The sequence below is a fragment of the Zingiber officinale genome, chromosome 3B (assembly GCF_018446385.1).
Source record: "Zingiber officinale cultivar Zhangliang chromosome 3B, Zo_v1.1, whole genome shotgun sequence".
NCBI lineage: Eukaryota > Viridiplantae > Streptophyta > Magnoliopsida > Zingiberales > Zingiberaceae > Zingiber > Zingiber officinale.
This window is the reverse complement of record NC_055991.1, coordinates 79,468,823-79,483,610: the sequence shown is the minus strand read 5'-3', so window position 1 is coordinate 79,483,610 and position 14,788 is coordinate 79,468,823. Positions and strand designations below refer to the sequence as shown.

Here is a 14,788-nt window from a genome sequence, read left to right as displayed (position 1 = left end):
AATTTAGGCATTAAAGTTATTAGATGATTAAATCGAGTTTAAGAATTGTAGCCGTTAGTCATACGAGCTATAAGAATCGTCGTCGCCGTTACGCCCTAGCCGTTGAGTCATCCTGTTACGACCCATAATAATTGTAGCCGTTGAGTTACGACCCATAATAATTGTAGCCGTTGAGTCATCCTGATGCCCTTCTCTAAACCCTAAACCCTTCTCTCCCGTGTCGCTCTCCTCCCGAGCGGCCCTCTCTGGAGCTCCCGAACGTCACGCGATCGCCTCCTCTCGCGAATGGTCGATCTGTTTTCTCCTCTTGCAGCGCGGGCAACTTGTAAGTCTCCTCTCCTCTCTGGCGATGGATAATCTCCGTTCATCTTCCTCACAAGATCATTTGTTCTGAGTTGTGTCCCCATTCCAGACCACGATATTTCTTGTCCGGTGAGAGATATCAGCTATCGTAAATTTAATCTGGCTGGTGGTTTTTTTCCCATATGACTTTACTGATTGGAATGTTTTCAGTTTTTCATTGACCAGGGTGGTCTAGAATTCTTTAAACCGTGATGGATGATTCTATTGGTTTCACTGATCGAAGAAATTAGCTGGTAATCATAATTTCTCCCCCTAAACCTGCCACGGATTCAGATTCCATCAATGAGATCTTTTTGGATCATTGTTATTCGTTGAAGAAATTGAATCCATTTACAGATCCGGGAGGGAGGTGTTGATTTTGTGCTATCCTACCAAGTTTCACAGAAAATTATGTAAAGAACTCTGACTTGCCCATTTGCAGTTTACTGTAGCACCTAGCTAGATTCTACATCAAGAAACTATCCAAACTGTTAGGATCTTCTAAGTAAATCCAAACTCTTATGTATGACTAGTGTCAAGATGCATGTTATGCAAATCAAATATGATCATAATATCTTGAACATGTTATTTTTTAGATCATTTACTTTTGGGCTAACATTTTTGTTAGAGATCATTTGAACACAAACTTGTTTGGTTGTTTTTATTTTTCTAAACTAGTTTTATTAGTCATTTTTGCTACTAACAGTAACTTGCATTTGACTACGTTTGTTTTAAAAAATTTACATTCAGAGAAACTGAACAAACTCTAATGGATAGATTAAATATGGTTGTGCTTATCGTATAATTGATAAGTAGTGTAGGTTGCTATTTTTACACTTTAGTAATTGAGTTTGGCTTTACAACTAATTATTTTTACTCTTGGATTTTATTAATGGACTTCTATTATTTAAACAGTTGTATGGTGTTTCAAATTGAGTAGCAAGTGCACTAGCATTTTTATTTGTGATAACAATGGTGGTTTTAATTCGTGTAAGTTGTGAAGTTAACCATACTTTTAGTCTAGATCATTCCAACATTCACTTAAGTGGTTGGTAATAGTTAAGTTCAATCCAAATATTCAACACCTAGACTATATACTATTTTAGATTTGGCCATCAATTTTTGTCATACTATTTGTTCTTTTGGTTGAGTACTTTTTTGCCTTAGGCATCTCACCTCGAGGCTTTGATTCAAATGTTCCTTGCATGATCCTTTAATCAATTGGCTAAGTGATTTTTTTTTTCTAATAAAGAGTTGGCCAAGTGGTTATATTATCACGTATTGACCTCTCATATAAATTTATGTACAAATACGGCTTAGCAACAACAGTGGCACAGAACATTTATTCAAGATGAGCTACCTTTGCACTTGTTGGGCCAAGCAAGCTCAAAGGAACATTACTCACTATGCATTTATTCAGCAAGCACAATCACTTATTACCCATTCTGCAAGTTTACAACTTCTTAATACAATATCTTAAATAGCTATAATAAATATTGTAAAAACTAAACTAAAACTCCTCAAGCTATCTTAAAATGTTCCCACCTTGCTTAAAAATGAAAATTTTCATCTCATATTTTGAAACTTTTTTCATCTAGTGTTTTGTTTATTTAGTATCTTCACTGAACGTATTAGGGTCTAAACTCTAAACGTATTACTGTGGAAGATGCTTCTGAAATTGTAAGCTAATACATAACCATAGCTTCAAATCATTGAAGGTGCCAACCATTGTTAAAACATTAGAAAGAGGGTAGTAGTAGCTGTCCAAAGTTGTGAATTCCTTAACATATGTTTAGGTAATAATGTAAATTATGGAGATATAATTCCGGAACATTTAGGTAAGAAATGTAGCAAAACTTTCCAAGCATGGATGCCATTGTAGAATAACATGGTTCTTATTTTTGCTGTAGCAAAATTTATTTCATGCAATTGTTGCCTTGATCCTATAATTTTTAACATGGTTTATTACTTATTTCAGAGAAAACATTAATTGTTACTTTTAAAGTCTACTTGCAAGTTGAATTCAATACACATGCATAAACGCGCACACATTTATGGGTTTGTTTTAATATAAGAATTGAACATTTATGCTCCTCTCTTATCTAAAAGTAATCAATATCTTAAATAGTTTCCACCTTGATTAAAAATAGAATTTCTCATCTAATATTATGGAACTTTTTTTCTTTTAGTATCTTGTAGATTTCAGAAGTTACGTGTTCACAGATTATGGTTTAGCTGATAAAGCTATTTTAATAGAAATTGCCTATGAAATTGTAAAGCTAATATGCAACCATAAGTTAAAAATCATTGAATGTGCTAACCATTGTTACACCAAACATTAGGAAGAATTGCAAAAGTTGTGAATTCCCAAGAATTTGTTCATGTTATAAAAATATGATCATGGAGAAGAAGCATGGTTCTTATGTTCATTGAGCAAACATTAATTTAATGTAATCCTTGCCTTCACCCTAATAGCCATGTTTATTACTTACAAAAAGTAAACATTTGTACAAAGTCCATTGAGTATGAATATAGTATCCTATTTTACATGAGAGTTAAAACACACAAATAAACATACATCGAGAATTTATGCTTTTATTTACCAATTTTATATAGTATTGTCATTTTATCAATCTGTAAGCAGTTCCATCCTTTTTAGTTTATCATCTTATTAAATAGGTGTGTGTACTTTCTCCACATCTTGACATACTTGAAGGTACTTCCATTGCACATGCACACACTCATATAACTCTCTCTCTCTCTCTCACACACACACACACACAAGCAATCAGAAAACTGGCTGTGGTAGTATCCTCCTACCTTATGAAACCTCAGTTACACTACACTTTGTTCTTAATTGGCCAAAGCATATATATTACCTACATCAGTATATTGCCAAAAAAGAACAACCCCACATGCATAAGTTATTTATATACAATAGATAAAATGTAAGATCTTTGCTGTTAAACTAAATAATGATTCACTGTTCATCCCTCTACTTCATTCCCTTTTTGAATTTTACTTAATATCTTTTAACTATTCATTAGTTTTATTGGTGGTTTAGTGCTTGCATGATGTCACATGCATCTCCTTCATTATCTACCGTTTTTGTTTTGTTTACTTTATTGCATTGTTATTTGTCTTTATTATCATTTTATAACATCATTATTTTTGTTGTGTGACAAACTATATGCTTTTAACTCTTTTGTACCTATTCTTTTAACTGTATTTTATATGCTTCACATACTTTTTTTTCCCTATTCTTTCTTTGACTTGTACTTGTTTTCACCTTTAACTTCTTTCTTTTTCTTTTTGTTTTACTCTTCTTTGAGTTTTTTTTCTATTTTTCTGCTTTATCTTTACTTTTTTTTATATGTCTCCTTCACCAATTGTTTTTTTTACTTGGTCCCTTTCTCTTATTATTTTCATGAACTATCACCAACTTTGTAATCTTCTTTTTCACTTTTATTTTCATGTATTTGTGTTCCTTTGTTATTTTGGATTTTCTTGTCCTTTTCTTTCTTTTCTTTTGTTTTCTTCTTTTTTTCTCCTCCACCAGTAATTTTTATTTTTTTAGTTATTTTTTCTATTATTTTTACATGCCTTCATTTCAATTTTACTTGTACACCTTTTTTTCTTTTCTTTTAAACTCTTTTCCGTTGTTTTTCTTTCTTAAAATATGTATTGCTCGATCATTCTTTGGCTTTCATCCTTCTTCTCTTTCACTTTGTCATTCTTTTCCTTTTACTTCTTATTTATTGTTTGAGTGTATTTGAACGTTATCATATTATTGTTCTTTATCTTTGTGCATCTCGTGTTTTTCATTTTTATTAATAGTATTCTAATTTACTATTATTATTCACTCTTTTCCTTCGTATCTTATCATTTTTATTGATTTTTTATTATGCCTTTGTTAATAAGTATAGATTTTTATAAAGGTTTTTAATTTTTTTTTAGGATTTTAATTTAATAAAATAAACAAATTGAATTGTTGAATACAAATTATGATTGAACCCATCGGGTATAAGAGGAGATAAGGAATATGTGGGTTTAAAACGGGATCAAATTTTTATTCTTCCTTTATGTTTTAGCTAGTTTCTCATTGTTCATTTAGAAATCTTTAGTCTAAAATGATGTTTATAACATTTTCTACATACCATGCCCATAACAAAATTATCAATTTTATTCAACAAAATAAATCATCACCCCTTTGTGGTGGATGATTGAAGATCTTTGATGGTTTTACTTTACCTAGTAGAACAATTACATTAGTTTTCTACATTGATTTAACTATAGAGATATTTTTAGGGCGAAGTTGTGGAATTGATTCCAGTGGATGCATACATGGAGCTGTCTTCATGATGCTATTGGAGCTTTTAGTAGTAATTTCCTGCATGACCTTTTGTGATTTGGGAGCTTGTTTTTCGAAATATAAGTTTTTTAGAATTACTTCAGGTAACAATTTAATTGATATATGTGGTTTTAAGGATACATATTTGTATTTTGGATCGTATTCTATTGGAAGCTCCAAATGTTGATTGACTAGGTAGAATCACTATTGTTTCAATCTGCTCCAAATGTTGATTTTCTTGTCAAGTCACAATTAGGTATAGAAATTGGAGTCATGCTTGGAAAAAAAGGTACTTGCTCTTATGTATTCTTTGTCTTTTTGGAATACAAAACTCAATATTATCGAGACTTACTATAGCATTCTTGTAGGCCAAGATGGGCACTTATTGACAAAGCATACATGCAAAACACGTGGAGATTATCGCAATCATCATATCACCGGTTTTACACGGATGACAATATATATTAATAAATATTTGTTATATTTTTTATCTTCACCTAAACTTAATACTTTGTGTATTTTTAGTTTTTGAGAAATTTTAAAAATGATAATAAGGTGAGAGAATTACCCCAACACCCCCTATGCGATGTCAGAATAATCATGGCAATGATATTGATGGTTTGAAACTGACCATTGATAAGTAGTAGGAACCATTTAGTTTTTATTAACAGTCAAGGAGTGTGAAATCATTACACCCGATGGTGGCATTGAAATTGTTTTGTACAAATTATTTCTTAAAATTCTTAAACACGATCAATAGTGATATTAAGTATCCATTTGGAGAGTGTTGGCATTGAACATGAGTATGATAAGAGTACAATGTAAAGTAAACCCTTACTAGTTGAAGTTCTTAAGTTTATTAGTTCATTAATTTCTATTCAGACTATTTATATTTGTTGTGTTTTGTCACTTCTAAAACAATCAATTCAGATAATTTTTTCATTGTTTTCTAAATCTTTAGGCTTGCGACATCTTTCAAAAATGTTGAAGCGATGGCTGTCGTTAGTTTCCAAGTGTGTCCTCACTCCGAGCAAAATTTCAGGATTCAAAAGATCCAAATCATTTAGTACTACTAGGTTGTTACTCAGTTCTTTCAACTCAAATTATTCCTAGGCATTTGGCTGTGGTAGTGTATTCTTCTATTATCTTGTTTATGTTGTTTGTCTTAAATACATTGCTTTAACCATGCACATTCATTCCTTCACTCTATAAATTTAGAATTAGAATGCAGTTTTATTCACAACATTTATCACTAGGTTAGTTTTTAATATTTTATCTTCCTCATGTTATGACTTTATTTATCACTAGGTTAGTTTTTAATATTATATCTTCCCCATGTTATTGTTGGAAATGGGGGTAGTGGGGAACGTGGCCCATGTTCCCCACTACACATAATGGAAAAGTCCATTATACCCCTTGGGTATTTCCCTATATAATGGGGGTCCGTCCAAGGCTCAGGGAGTGTGAAATCGCAAGCGTGCGACCAGAGTCAAAGGAAAACATCCAAGACGGCGGGATTTGGTTTGTGGAATTGCGGAGGGCTTTCCGAAATTGTGATCGCTCTTCCGACAGCGAGTCTTCGCCACTGCCGATTGCGGATCTGCGGGAGATCGCTGTAAGTATTTACCGCAATTAATTATTTAATTCGTCTATCATGCATTTAGAACAATATATTCTACATTGGTATCAGAGCACGTAGTTATTTCTAAATGCTAAGAGACGAATTATGAAATCGTCGTTCGGATGTTTTTCCTCATGTCGTCGCTATTTTTCACGACTAATGTGTCGTAGCATACAACGTTGCTCACCGGCGACGGGGTCGCTGGTAAGAATCACCATCTCGATAGAAGGGATGTGGAACGGAGTTTGTCTCCGATGGTTGCCGACAATAAGGTCACAGGAAGACTTGCAACTGGGTTGCAATTTCAGCGATTGAGTCGTTATGATTTCGTGATTTTTACTGGAGCCAGCAAAGGTCAGTGAAGAAATTCTGGCTGATCGATGATGCGCCAGTGGTCTTCGTGGCCGGCGACCGTGTACGTCGCGGTTGCGTGGCGTGCGTGACTTGAGCAACGTGCGAACGTGGGGTGCATACGGCGGAGAAAATGGTGATGCGAAGAAATAACGAAGCACAGTGCTTCACGTGAGAAAAAGTTTGATTTAAAAAAAAAAAAAACCGTGAGCGAACATGCTGCATGCAATTAAATATAAAAAAAATGAAATGTTTCATTATGAATTATTGCATACATGTTATGTTTGCCGAATAATGCATCATTGAAATATGTTAATGCATGTCTACTGTACCGTAGCAGTATTTTTTATATTGATGCATGTAACAATTAATTGAATATTAGTTTCAATTAATTTCTATTTATAATAAATGATCTAGAGTAATTTTGGTCCATTTAGATCCGATTCAGTTTTAAATCATTAGTTGATTTGACCGAACCAATTTGATCCAAACCCGAAATGAATTTGGGTTGATTAATTAGACTTGGACCAAATATGATCAAATGACCAGATTTGTTCTAATGGGTCGATTTGATCATAACAATTAGATTTGTTCTAATTGATCGGACTTAAACCAATGGACATTAGTTTGATCAAACGGACCTGAGTTTGATCAATAGGTCCGAAATTGGTAGAAAATTAAGAGAACATAGGTACAAAAATCCCTGTCCAATTAGATTAGTTCTAATTAAGGACAATGGACCAAGCTTAGGATCTGGATCCCTAATCAACCGATCCGATGGGTTTGACCAATTAGATTAGTTCTAATTGTTGACTTAACTCCTGAAAATCGAGAAGATTTGTTTTTCTTGATTGATTATGTTGTTGGTACTATGCCTGTATAAATTGAAATAAGCCGGTTTTGTACTGGTTAGTCGGTTTTGTACTGACTTATTTATTTTCAATTTTTCAGATGGCACGGACGATTACCACATTGACTCGTCGCGAAGTGCGACGAAATCAGCTCAGGGAGCAGATTCAGGAGATAGAGTATAACTCTACTTATGGAATCGACGGACACATTGGACGGCTTGATGATCTGTTTTGGAAACTTGAGCGAGAAGAGTTTCCAGTCCTGGACAGTTATAGGATTTGGGCTTTGATGCGTTCATTGCCAACAAATCCTAGGATGATAGCAGACTATATTTGGGGGCGTCATCAAGGACGCGTCACATATTCTGTATTATGTGAGGAACTGCTTTATCAGATGACTGAAGAGGATCCGGAAGAGTTCGAAGAGGACCCGGAAATGATCGAGGAGGAACCAGAAAAGGATCCAATTGTGGATCCAATAGAGAGCCTTGAAGCTGTCCTGCCTGTAATTACCCCAAATGAGTCCAGGCTGAGAGGGATTATATTAGCCACTGCACTAGTGTCTGTCCTAGTGGGAGTGGTAGCTGCCTATCTAGTTTATTAGAGTTCTGTTATTTTTATTGTCGTTTTGTATGAACAATAGTTAGTCCATTTCATTTCATGTCAGTTGGTTATATGTTAACAATTTGCAGCATAATTTTATATTAATGATATGTTCATTTATTTATGTTGTTTGCTTGACATGATGCATGATTAGTTCATGATGTATTAAATGATTAGTTCATTTAATTAAAAAAACATGATATGTTAAATGATTAGTTCATTTAATTAATGAATTCATGAGATTATAAATGATTAGTTCATTTGTTGGGATGTATGTAATAGAATTGATTAATATTAATTTGATTGGTCATACGGATGATGAGTGAAAACACAGTTGTCACTTGATTTTGTAAACCAACTCAAAGTAATATTAAGTCAATCATAAATTGCATACATATGATTTACACTGAATACTAAATAATGTGTTTATTTATGATAGATTATGGCAACCAAAAACATAATAGCTGAACTCAACAAAGGTGAAAAACTTAATGGGGATAACTACAAGATCTGGCACCTCAAGATACAATATGTACTTGAGGAACAAGAAGTTCTAGAGGCTGTAAATCAGGTTATGGAAGTACCTGTTGATGGTCCCACTGCACAACACAGACGAGATCTTGATGCCTATAAGGCATGGAAGAAAAATGACTCCACTGCAAAGGGTATATTGATTAGTTCAATGGTAGACGATCTAGTTTTTCAATATGAGTCATATCTGATGGCTCATGAAGTCTGGGTTGCCCTTAAAGAAAAATACAGTGGAGTAAGTCTGAGCAAGCTTCGACAGTTGACAATTAAATTTGACAGCTACAAAAAGCGTCCGAATGTGTCAATGGTTCAACACCTCAGGGAGATGTCGAACATGATTCGGGAGCTTAAAACTGCTGGTCATGAGTTGACTGATGAACAACAAGTTCAAGCAGTTATTCGTTCACTTCCAGATTCTTGGGAGACCATGAAGCAGACCTTAACTCACAGTGAGAGTATCAAGACTTTCACTGACGTCTCACGCCATGTAGAATTGGAGGCGGAGAGAGTTGAATCCGCAAGGATTTCTGGACAAGCCTATGTGGCTGTAGGTTCTGCAGGATCATATGGATCCAAGAAGAAATGGTTCAAGAAAGGGAAGGGAAAGAAGAGGGAAGCTGCTGTTGTGGGACAAGGCCCAATCAAGAAGATAGTCAAGAAGACTGGAAAGAAACCTAAAAACAAGTTGACTTGTTTTAATTGTGGCAAAAAGGGCCACTTTGCTCGAGAGTGCAATGAGCCGAAAAAGGTAAATCCAAGTGTGTCTTCTTTTCAAGAGCATTTTGTTGCTAGTTTAGTGTTGTTAGCTGATTCTTATCCTTTGTGGATTATAGATTCAGGAGCAACCAACCATGTAGCTCGGGAACGAGTTACATTTGTTGAGTACCGTCGGGTACCAGCTGGCAACAAGTGGATCTATGTGGGAAATAATGCAAGAGTTGAAGTCAAAGGAGTCGGCACTTGCAAACTCAACCTACGTGGTGGTAGAGTTTTATTTCTACATGATGTCCTGTATGCTCCTGAAATTCGACGGAATCTTGTTTCCGTTACATGTCTTCTTGATTTAGGGTATTGTATTAATTTTTACAGTCGGTCTGTTGAACTTAAGATTGACTCAGTGTCAATCGGATATGGTTATTTAACAAATGGTTTTATGGTTCTTGATGTAGAACCAGATGTCAATTATGCTATTGATGGTTGTTTTTCAAACATTGCTTTAACTAGTGATGCAGATATAACTGATGAGGTTTGGCATGCTAGATTAGGACACATAGGACAAGAACGTATGAATCGATTAGCTAAAGAGGGTCTATTAGGCACTCGAGCTAAGATTCAATTGTCTATATGTGAGCATTGTCTTGCTGGAAAAGCAACTAGGAAACCATTTGGTAAGGCTATTAGATCTGAATCAACATTGCAGTTAATTCATTCGGACATTTGTGGTCCAATGAATGTGAAGGCTAGACATGGAGCTTCCTATTTCATTACATTTATTGATGATTTCTCTAGGTTCGGTCATGTGTATTTGATTTCTTACAAATCCGAAGCATTAGATTGCTTCATTCGTTATATGAACGAAGTTGAAAATCAAATGGAACGTAAAGTTAAGACTTTACGCACTGACCGTGGTGGGGAGTATTTGTCTGATATGTTCAAGACAATATGTAATGATAGAGGGATTATTAGACAGTTGACAATCCCTGGAACTCCACAGCAAAATGGGGCAGCTGAAAGAAGAAATAGGACTCTTCTTGAAATGGTTAGGTCTATGATGGCGCAAGCTAATTTGCCAATTTCCTATTGGGGAGATGCATTATTAACTGCAGCCTATATACTTAACAAAGTGCCTTCAAAGTCAGTTCCATCTACCCCATATGAACGTTGGACAGGCAGAAAACCAGATTTGAGTAATCTGAGACCCTGGGGGTCAGCTGCTTATGTTCATGATAGTTCTCACAAGTATGGAAAACTGGGACCTAGAGGTAAGAAATGTATCTTTATAAGATATCATGAGACCTCCAAAGGTTATGTTTTCATAGGTGAGCAACTAGATGGAACCATCTCGAAATAGACTCGAGATGCGACTTTTCTCGAAACAGAGTTCCCAATCAGAGGTGATGTTGATAAAATGTTCCTCTATTTGAGGAGGATGAGATATTATCAACAAGAGAGGTGTCAAAAGGGATACCTGAGTCTAGTCAACCGAGTGGGAGTGATATGCCGAGTCATGAGTTGACTTCTCAACAACCCAACTTACGGAGAAGTGTTCGTAAGATCAAACCTAAGAAGAGGTTTGATATTGAGAATGAGGCATTGGTTACACTTCCAATTGACGACGACGAGCCTCAATCCATTGAGGAAGCATTGGGATGTAGAGTTAGAGAAAAATGGAAAGCTGCAATGGTTGAAGAGATGGAGTCCATGATTCAAAATCATGTTTGGGACTTAGTTGATCTTCCTCCGGGCCGAAGGGCTATTGGGAATAAATGGATTCTCAAAATAAAGAGGAAAGCAGATGGATCGATTAACAGATACAAAGCTCGTTTAGTTGCAAAAGGATATACCCAAATGGAGGGTATTGACTTTGAAGAGACATTTTCTCCCGTAGTGAAATTTGTATCAATAAGAGTTATTTTGGCCTTTGTGGCACATTATGACTTAGAATTACATCAAATGGATGTAAAAACCGCTTTCCTTAATGGTGATCTTGACGAAGAAATCTATATGGTTCAACCAGAAGGTTTCATTGCTGAAGGCCAAGAGCAAAAAGTATGTAGACTTAGAAAGTCTATATATGGGCTAAAGCAAGCGTCAAGACAATGGAACATAAGATTTAACGAAGTCGTTTTATCTTATGGTTTCGAGATGATCAATGAGGATCATTGTGTTTTCCTGAAAAGGGAAAAAGGAAAATATGTCATTTTATCATTATATGTTGATGATATGCTGATAGCTGGAAATGACATAGGATATGTGAATGAAGTCAAGAAGTGGCTGTCATCACAATTTGATACAACAGATATGGGAGAAGCTGAATACATCTTAGGAGTGAAGATCATAAGAGATCGTCCTAAAAGACTTTTGGGTCTGTCACAAGAGTCTTATATAAATAAGATGTTACATCATTTCAGCATGTCTAATTGCAACATAGAACATACACCTATTGTGAAAGGTACTGTGTTGAGCAAGAGTATGTGTCCTAAAACTCCAGAGGAAATAGCTGAGATGAATAAAAAACCATATGCCAGTGCTATTGGTAGTTTGATGTACACTATGTTGTGTACACGTCCCGATATCAGCTATGTTGTGGGCTTGGTCAGTCGCTTCCAGTCAAACCCAGGACCGAGACACTGGAAGGCGGTAAAAAGGATATTCAGATATCTGAAGGCGACAACATATTATATGAGTCTGAAAGGTTATTCAGATGTAGATTGGACTGGAGACCTGGATGATAGAAAATCCACATCAGGCTATGCATTCTTGCTGAATGGTGGCGCCATCTCCTGGAACAGCAAGAAACAAGCTTGTGTAGCTTTGTCGACTATGGAAGCTGAATATGTGGCATGTTCAGCAGCTGTGCAAGAAGCAGTCTGGTTGAGAAGGTTTCTGAAGCATCTGAAAATTGCCGAGGATAGTGGGAGTCCAGTAACTGTCTACTGTGACAGTCAAGCTGCAATAGCTTTTTCCAAGGATCCCAAATATCATAGCAAAGGCAAGCATATAGAAATTAAATATAATTTTGTAAGGGATATTGTGGCTAAAAGAAAAGTCATTCTTGAGTATGTCCCTACACGTGTTATGCTTGCAGATCCTTTTACTAAGCCAATGACTAAAGAGTCATTTAAAGAACATGTAAAGTCTTTGGGACTTCGTAGAATGTAACAATATTGAAATAACAATCAGACTTTGTGTTATGATTATGTCATTTGCCATAATTTATTCAGTGTATATGTTGTATTTGTTACATTCATGTAAGATCTCGGTGAGCATGTTGGCAGGTGGAGATTGGTCCACTCACATGGACAATCATCTCTGTTTGTTAAGTACAAATAGGGGTAAGACCGTTACTTATGAAACAGCTTACATAGCTGAAATTATGAAATTAGAGACAGATTCATAAGTTGAGGTCGCCTTGATAATTGTGTCAAGATGAGATCATTTATGTGTAAATAATGATCGAAGTAAATGAACCCACCATTTACTAAACCTGTTGAAAGCCAGATTAGAATTCATATGTTGAATTCAGGATTAGACGTTAGGTATGTCTAGATCGAAATCTGTACGATGTTAAATTTGAAGACAACATGCACTCTTTTTCGTAAAGAGAATAACATCGTAGCATGTGATTCATACCACATGTGCTATTGCGACAATAAAGGATGTAGGAGAATGAATCCCTGTTTCTCTACTATGTGAGACCTTTGAGATTATATGTTAATCTCAATTTTTGCCTTAGTGACTATTTAGTTGTCTACTTGAAGTTTTGATCTTTGTCTGCCACTTTAGCGTGTATCCTATGACTATGGATGATTCGGTCTATGGAGCATAACTAGGAAAGCGACTGATTAAAATGAATTGATTCTAGCTAAAAAGGAAGATTAAATAGATTTACATCTTTTGTTGTTATTCACTGGTCGACCCATTTCTGTTATGTACGGAAATGAATGTGAATATTGGATATGGAACATGCTCATGACATAATGGTCATTATAAGGGATTAGAGATGTTCATATCGATGTAAATGAAAATTATTTAATCTGGGTAAATAGCAAGACATGGATATCTTCAAGATAATGGCTGTGTCACTTGAAGATTGGATGGATCCTGGATAAAGGCTATGTGCCACCAGGAAAGAGGCTATGTGCCATGAAGAGTGTGTCTCTAATTTATTTGAGCAGCTAAGCAAAGTGTAACAACTTTATTAGCATTGATTGCTCAACGAGCGGCTAAGTCAAGGTGTAACAATCTTCTTAGCAACTATCGCTCAGTGTGCTTGCTGTCGCACGAACCATTTTCTCTAAGTATGGATTGGATGTTCTAATATGGTCTATGTGACTAAACTCTCTAATAGTCTATGTGACTTATTAAGTCTTTGTGACTTACCTGAATGAACTAGTCTTTGTGACTTACCTGAATGAAAAAGTCTTAGTGACTTACCTTGGACGAGTGGGAGATGTTGGAAATGGGGATAGTGGGGAACTTGGCCCATGTTCCCCACTACACATAATGGAAAAGTCCATTATACCCCTTGGGTATTTCCCTATATAATGGGGTCCGTCCAAGGCTCAGGGAGTGTGTATTCGTCAATGATCTGGTTTAGGTTGTTTGTCTTAAATACATCGCTTTAACCATGCACAGTCATTCCTTCACTCTATAAATTTAGAATTAGAATGCAGTTTTATTCACAACATTTATCACTAGGTTAGTTTTTAATATTATATCTTCCCCATGTTATGACTTTTACTGCTGCAGTATTTGAATCTCACCTACACTGCATATCTATGCAGCTCCCACCAAGCTCAAAAAGCTATTATTGAGGTATCTCTGGAATATCGAGAAGATTTTTCAAGGCTTCAGGTGCTGAATCAGGCGAGTTAGAAATTATTAAGTTAATATCCAAAATCCATTCCTTGGGCTTTGAGAACACAGGCTTGCGTTGGAAGTAATGGCTACTCTTTACAAATTTATTTGATGAGCATTTTTTGTGCTATGAATTATGATTGTGATGTTTTTGATGCGTCAAAAATTGTCTTTTGATTTGATTACTCATCTTGTCATTTATTTCTTAGAAAATCTTGATCATATTCTCATTTCATTCAGATCTACTTTTAAAAATCGTAGGGGAAATTGCAGGTTAGTAATTGGAAACTTTGTTTGCTAAAATTGATATGGTATCCTGATGAATATTATTTACTTGGTATAATTTGAACACCTATGCCTGATTTATTTTTTCACTTGAAATCTGTGTATATGTAATATATACATATAGGTTATTTTCTCAGAAATTTGAAAAGTTAACTTTCTCAGTCTAGAGAATACTTGGAGTATCTGCTTTAAACACTTTATTGCAAGTATACAGAGTATTGCTTATGCTTGCTTTGTCTTGAAGTGATTCACATCTACTTTTAAAAATTGTAG

At 35.3% G+C, this 14,788-nt stretch overlaps 1 long non-coding RNA gene across 2 annotated transcripts; it reads left to right on the top strand.

The window, feature by feature from the left end:
- The first annotated feature begins 396 nt into the window (after window positions 1-396).
- Window positions 397-14,486, top strand: LOC121968388. Of its 2 annotated transcripts, XR_006108115.1 has the most exons (6): window positions 397-432; window positions 514-596; window positions 700-755; window positions 4,651-4,724; window positions 5,655-5,769; window positions 14,158-14,486. It is a non-coding gene; the product is annotated as an uncharacterized LOC121968388 (long non-coding RNA). The 2 variants fall into 2 exon arrangements; XR_006108116.1 differs by lacking the exon at window positions 4,651-4,724.
- Window positions 14,487-14,788: the final 302 nt, after the last annotated feature.